Here is an 8,088-nt window from a genome sequence, read left to right as displayed (position 1 = left end):
CAACACTGCATTGCTGGATAAAGATTATTTGTGTATTAAGGCTACCATTGGTTTCATGTAAAAGAAATTCTCAACATGAAATCAATGGAAGCCTTAATATACGAATAACGTATATATCATCATCATCGTTTAACGTCCGCTTTCCATGCTAGCATGGGTTGGACGGTTCAACTGGGGTCTGGGAAGCCAGAAGGCTGCACCAGGCCCAGTCTGATCTGGCAGTGTTTCTACAGATGGATGCCCTTCCTAACGCCAACCACTCAGTGAGTGTAGTGGGTGTTTTTTACAAGCCACCGGCACAGGTGCCAGACGAGGCTGGCAAATGGCCACGATCGGTTGGTGCTTTTAACGTGCCACTGGCACGGAGGCCAGACAAGTCTGGCAACGGCCACAATCGGATGGCGCTTTTTACATGCCACTGGCACGGAGGCCAGGCGGGGCGGCGCTGTCAACAGCCACGTTCGGATGGTTCTCTATGTGCCACCGGCACTGGTATCACAGCTACAATTTCCATTGATGTTGATCGATTTATAAAAAAAATTAACAGAATGAGATAAAAATCCAAGGCTGTGAAAGATTGCAGAACATTTATAAATAGGTCTTACAGCTGTTTCCGGGATATTTTATATATCCCTTCATCAGAGACGATGTGAGAAAATGGTTAAGCAATAGCTATTCTAGAAAAGATATGAAATAGAGTGAAGTGGAGGAATGAAAATGGACGTGAGATATGCAGGGATATTGTATCTGTAGTTCCATTATTTAGGCAGAATGGTATACATATAAGATTCCTATACCTTCTGAGAAAGTTCCAATAGTATTTAAAATTGGAACTTACAAGGTATAGGAATCTTATATGTATACCATTCTGCCTAAATAATGGAACTACAGATACAATATCCCTGCATATCTCATGTCTATTTCATATCTTATCTAGAGTAACTATTGCTTAACCATTTTCTTGCACCGTCTCCAATGAAGGAATATATAAAATATCCTGGAAACAGCTGTAAGACCTATTTATAAAATGTTCTAAAATCTTCCACAGCCTTGGATCTTTATCTCATTCAGTTAATTTTTTTTTATATATACACATGCTGATATATGACTGATGTTGGACTCCTCATTCACATAATCAGCGAACCTGGAGCTTCACGATAGTCTATCCATAGCACTTACTCAGCATTACCTGACACCTTTGGGTCTTATTGACACCATTAGCTCTCTCTCTCTCTCTCTCTCTATATATATATATATATATATATATATATATATATATGTATAAGGGTGAAAAGGAACACACGAGTTGATATATATGAAAAAACAAGTAAATATATATATATATATATATATATGTATATATAGTGAAGGTGTGTGACCTAATGGTTAGGGTGTTGCACTCACAATACCTAGATCCTGGGTCCGATTCTCAGACTAGGCAGCATGAGCAAAACACTTCATTTCACTTTGCTCCAGTCCACTCAGCTGTTAATAGGTAACCCTGTGACAGAACAGCCTTCCAATCAGGGGGAATGGTGTCTTGCTCCCCTAATCAGCAGCGTGAAAGTTAAAATGATGCAAAGCACATTGTGACCAGTAATGTCTAACAACATTTGATTGTCTGGACAATCACATGATATATATGTATGTATGTATATATAGTATGTATGCAGATCCTGTGGGTGTGATATTAAATGGTTACACAACTCTTGTTATAGGTTAACTACAATCTATCTAATTTATCCCAGATATTACAAATACTGTTTTTTTGATTACTGAGTACTTTTTTGTTCCCTGGTGCTGGTGATGATATACTGTATGTACATAATAACCCTTTCTAATTTTGATGCAAGTCCAGCAGATTTGAAGGGAAGGGTCAAGTCAATTAAATTGACTCCAGTAGATGACTAGTACTTCATTGACCTTGGATGAATGATGGATGAAAAGCAAAGTTGAGCCAGCAGAATTCATAATGTAATGAATCAGTAAAAATTACTACAAGGCATTTTATCCGATGCTTTAATGATTCTGCCAGAATGTATTAAATGTATGTATATAATAATAAATCCATACAATTGTATGGAACATGGGGTTGTTGGGGGGAAATAACTATTTGTGTACAGTGTATTAATTAGTGTGCCTGATTCTAGAAAATTCTAAAATATATTTGGTGAGACCTTTGATCCTTTTTCTGAGAAATGTACAGAAGAATAAGTGCCAGGTTTGTGAAGAAGTTATGTGTAAAAAGCTTTACATCTAATCTTATGGGGTATTTATTTTCTATCTGCTTAACCCATTTCTTACTAACCGGCTCTGGCTCTGTGATAAAATGTCTTGTTTTCATAAGTTTTGAATTAAAATATTTCATTAAGCCTTAGTCACAGTTTATATTTCCTAACACTAGCTTAATGATAACTAAGTTATTTTACTAAATTCTTTGTTATATTTAAAATAATTGAAAGAAACACAGAGCATCTCAAAATAAATACAGTAACGAAAGGGTTAATGCTACAAAAATTGGGTTTACATATTAGCCTTATGGACTTTCATACTTGCTGGAATAATTAAAATGATTTTAGTCATTAAGCTAACATCTGTCTTTTCCTCTCCAAATAATTATTTCCAATCATATTTTTATATTTTCACTATATTAAATACATTAGCACTTAATTAGAGAGAAGTTTTATGAATTTTACTTAAGGATCACATATTATTTCAATCTTTTTGCTCTTTCTCATTGTCATAGAGATAAATCAGTGGAAATAGTAAAAATGTAGCTCTTTTGTACAAATTTGACAACACAGACATTCAAAGATTTGTGATAGTAAAGCTAGCTGTGGTGACTATTTTGACATTTGGTTATCAGTTTGTTGGCAATGCAAGTAGGTAGGTATACTGTATTTACAGTCTTACACAGTGGATAGATCATTTGCTGATTATTTGATGTAACAGCTAAGAGAAGACTTGGCAAGGCTGGTAGTGGTTATTTTTAATATTTACTGGCTTGAAGGAGAGAAAAAGTATCTATAACATTTTTTAAAAAAAACACCTGCCTAAACAAGTGAACTAGAATAAATAGGTGAGGTTGGCCAGGCTGGAAACACAAGTGATAAATAATTTCAAAGTACATGCAGGATCAGATAAAGCTTGGTTAAGATAAAGAGCCAGTGAGAAGAAGAATCAGAACCTGTTATGATAATATTAGTAGAGGAGATGATAGATTGATGGCAGATGTTGATGTTGGACAGATTTCTTTTCAGATATACTCTAAATCAGTGCTTCTCAACTGGAGCTCATATGGACACTGGGAGTCTACACAAGCAAAATAGTAAATTGGGGATCCACAAGTTGTATATCAAGTATCTCAAGAAACAGCTGGGTTTCTTTCGCCAGTGTTTAACATAGTTCAACCTACACAGGTTGATGTGTGAAAAGCAAAATTAGAATTTTGAAAGAAGTATCTAGAAAACTAGGTTTTAAAAAGGAAATGGCTATGGGAGGTGGGTGGGGCTACCAGAGTAAACTAATAATCAAAGGGGTCCATAGGTAAAAAATCGTCAACAACCACTGTTCTAAATTGTAAAAACCATGCCAAAGCTGAAACTGGAGCTCAGAACAGCCCTGTGACTTTCCAAATTGTCCAACTCATGCCAGCATGGAAAATGGACATTAACTAATGAGGATGATGATGTACTATTTTCAGTTATTTTGTAGTGCAAAAACAAGTCCTCAACACATTTTTGTGTCAGAAGTATGTAATGGCAACCTTTGACATTTTAATTTAAATCCAATATTCCACACGCTATTTACTTCAAATTCCACTGCTAAAACTATGTTTCATATCTCTGGAAAATTTATATGTGTGTGTATGTGTATGTGAAGTGGTTAGGGTATTGCCCACATAATTGCTAGATTGTGGGTTCGATTTCCAAACTAGGTAGCACAAAACACTTCATTTCACATTGCTCCAGTTCACTCAGCTGTAAATGGGTGACCCTGTGATGGATAAGCCCTCCAATCAGGAGGAATGTTGGTCTGCTTACCTAGCCAGTCGGGTGGCATCATCTGAAAGCTAAAATGATGCAAAAGCGCATTGTGACTGGTGATGTATAACAACATTTGCTAATCTGGTTGATCACATGATATATACATACATATATATGTATGTATGTGTGTATGTATATATATATATATATATCATGATAGATCGCTAGCCAATACATGTTCTTTATTTTCTCTCCCTGTTTCTTTCTGTGTTCCTTTCTGTGGAAGAGCATAGGCTCGAAACGTTAAAGACTTTTTCACTTCCTCAGTGTTAAACTATTACATCTGTTTGTTGTCTACACCACCTGTCTTTGTCTTTTGTTTTTTTTTGTGAATTCTCCCCCTATATATAGAGAGTAATATATATATATATATATATATATATATATATATATACACAGGATATGTATGTATTGTGGGTATGGGATTTTTTTGCATTTAAATGCAGTTTATACCAGTGCAACAGAACAATGAGATATCATAACAGTATTTCAGTATACCAAACGGTATGAGTTTTGTTGCTGGTTTAGATTTTAATGTTTGACCATATTAACAGATGACAAGACTGAGAAAGGCAGGCATTTAACTAACTACATGGAGAAGCAAAAAGATAATTAACTTAAATTTTTAAAATTAACTGTTGATCAGGCCTTGTTGCTAGACACTTAATTATTTTAGAAGTGTGTTGTGAGTTCTTTTAAATTTAACAATCCCTCATCAGACATGATGTTTGTTCTTGTTAATCATGACAATAAAGGATAGCTAGACACTTGTTACCATTTGTAGAAACAATGCATGTGCTTCCAATCATAATAATAATGAAATTATTATATATATTGCTCAGGGGCACTACAACACTGCTCAAACTATAATAATAATAATACATATCTTTTGAAAGTTATGTGTGTGTGTATTTGAAGGCACATGGCTTAGTAGTTAAAGTGTTACACTTATGATTGCTAGATCACAGGTTTGATTCCCAGACTAGGTAGCACAAACACTTCATTTCACATCACTTCAGTCCACTCAGTCTAGCTGGCACCATTGGCTCAGGGTGGGTTTTAGTTCTTTTTAAAGAAGTTTACTTTGGTTATTCAAAGGTTTACTGCATATTTGTTTTACACTAAGATCTCCATTGTTATTCTTCCTCCACACGTTTTATCTATGTTGGAACACTGCACCGAGTAGTACGAATTTGTAGAAATGTTCCTGAGATTCTGTGATTCTTTGATGCAGTTGTTGTTTGGTAGATGCCAGGTGCTTTTTTGCTCCATTCTTGCTTGAAATACATCAACACAAGATTCATATATATATATATATATATATATATATATATATATATATATATATATTTATGTATGTATGTATATTAATCAAATTATACAGTGTTATAGACCTATTAGATCCAATTTTAGCGATCAGTTTCACACAGGATATTAGATAATCAGACAGATGATTATCTAAGATATTTCTATGTGAAACTAATTTGTAAGATTGGCCATTATAATTCTATATGTCTTGATTAATATACCCACAAATAGAGTGCCTATTTTTTCTGACTTATGGATTTTTAGACAATTGTCTATATATATATAATATCAATCTTTCTCAGTATATATATATATATATATATATATATCAGAGAAACTGAGAGTGAGTAGTTTACCTTTTCCAAAATAGCTAACTTTTTGCGTGACAAACAAAAAGCCAAGATTATTTACTCTTCAAAATTGTCATAAATTCAGTAAAGAACTACCTTCTTGATGGGTTGTTCTACATTGTTTTGTCCGGTGTTAGAAATAAGAGCAATATGCATGGGAAATGGTGTAGACAAGAATATTGAACAGTAGAGGGAGAAAGACTTAATTGAATATTGCATTTCTAAACAGAATCAATACATTTTTGGCTCTTGCCATTATTATTTATTTTTGGCATATTTTGTGTCTTACTTAGATCATTTTCTTCTCACGTATATCTTAATCACCATATTAGCTGACCTATTTAACTGCAGTCTCGCACACTGTTTATTAGACTGGGTTTATCTGTTAGTTTAATGAAACAAACGAAATTTTGCTTATTATATATTTTAAAAAAATACACACACAAAAAAAGAAGAAAAAGATTTAAAAAATTAAATAAAAAATTTTAAAACAAAACTTTATTTTATTGAAACTTAAATTAACCTGATGTATCACTTCAGTTAAAATAGAAAATAAACCATAATGTATGTTATAATAATAATAATAATAAAGTACAAATTTACTTCTTATATATATTTTGCTTTTCTGCAAACAAAAAATACCAACAAAAAAATCAACATATATAGCAAAAGGCAAAAAATAAAAACGATAAAAATCAAATAATTTAATCTTAAATGCTTGAGCTTCTATATATTTCCAAAACAAACAAGCATAAAATATTCATATTTTCATAAAAAAACAAATTTTTGCTCATCCAGTTGTACATATGTAGAATTTTAATTCTTCATTAGTATTCAAGACACACAATGTGTCCTTTTCAATAACAGACATTCTATATCAGACTGTATTCTTTAGAATGGTTAATCACATACTCCAGTGGATACCGTTTAGTAACTGTGGTGCCATTTAGAATAAATTGGTGCTACTTGTAACATTCATTTTATGAAAGATTTTTTTCTCTTTTTTTTTATTATTTCCTTTGTCTTTTCAAAACACAAAAAAAGAAAGGTTCAATTTATTTTCTGAATTGACAATTCTGTCTGTCTTCCTGTTGTTTGTCTGCAGCAGCACCATAGTAAAACCAACTATCTCTGTGACTTTCGAATAATGTTCTTCCCAGACACCTTCTGTTAGTGTACAGAAATTAACTGAATGGATATATATATGTGTGTGTATATATATATATATGTGTGTATATATATATATATATATGTGTGTGTATATATATATGTGTATATATATATATGTATGTGTATATATATATATATATGTGTGTATATATATATGTATGTGTATATATATATATGTATGTGTATATATATATGTATGTGTATATATATATGTATGTGTATATATATATGTATGTGTATATATATAAGTATGTATATATATATATGTATGTGTATATATATATATGTATGTATATATATGAATATATGTATGTGTATATGTATATATATATATATATATATGTAATATGATGATGACATTATATATATATATATATACATTATATGTGTATATATATATAATATATATATAACATATATATATATATATGTTATATATATATATATACACACACATAATATGTAAATGAAAGAGATAGGAGAAAATAACACCCAATAAAACAAACCTAATAATAACTATTGGTACTTTTTATCTGCTGTGGACCCTTTATTTATTCCATTCTTTTTCTCTTGTATTCTAATATATTTGGAGTGGAGAACTAATAAATTGATAATAAAATGAATATCTATTATTCATGTGTGACTTTTATTGTGACTGTTTGTGAATAAGTCACAAATTAAAGTGAAGCATGGAAGAAGTTATAGGCCTGTTCTCTCTAAATTAATGGAATTGCTTATATATTTGATAATCTGTATATAAATTTTGAAAATGCCTTTTTTTAAGGTTTTATTTTTCAGAAGGGAAATACCTAATACTAATACAATCTAACTGTGATGAATTCTGTCTCTATGTTGGTCTGCAGTTCTAACCCTTTAGCATCTAAACTGGCCATATCCAGCTGAAATATTCTATAGATCTGGCCTTTCACACATATCCTTCAATGTCATTCTAAAAATAATGAACCATGTTATCAAAATCCCGAAGCTATGAGATAATACATTATTAATTCAAAAAGTGTGACTTAATAAGCATTACATTTGATAGAGTAATCTGAATGCTAGAGGACTAAGTGAGTTTTAAAAGAGCTTTACCATGGTAACATATCCTGCTAGAAATAGCACTCATATCTGCTCAGCAAATCACATTCCGCCATTTAAAGCAAGGAGTGTAACACTGGAAAATATAAGCCTCAATACTATTAAAACAGCATGAT

Source organism: Octopus sinensis, linkage group LG4 (genome assembly GCF_006345805.1).
Source record: "Octopus sinensis linkage group LG4, ASM634580v1, whole genome shotgun sequence".
In the NCBI taxonomy this organism is placed as follows: domain Eukaryota; kingdom Metazoa; phylum Mollusca; class Cephalopoda; order Octopoda; family Octopodidae; genus Octopus; species Octopus sinensis.
Note: the sequence above shows the minus strand (reverse complement) of the source record.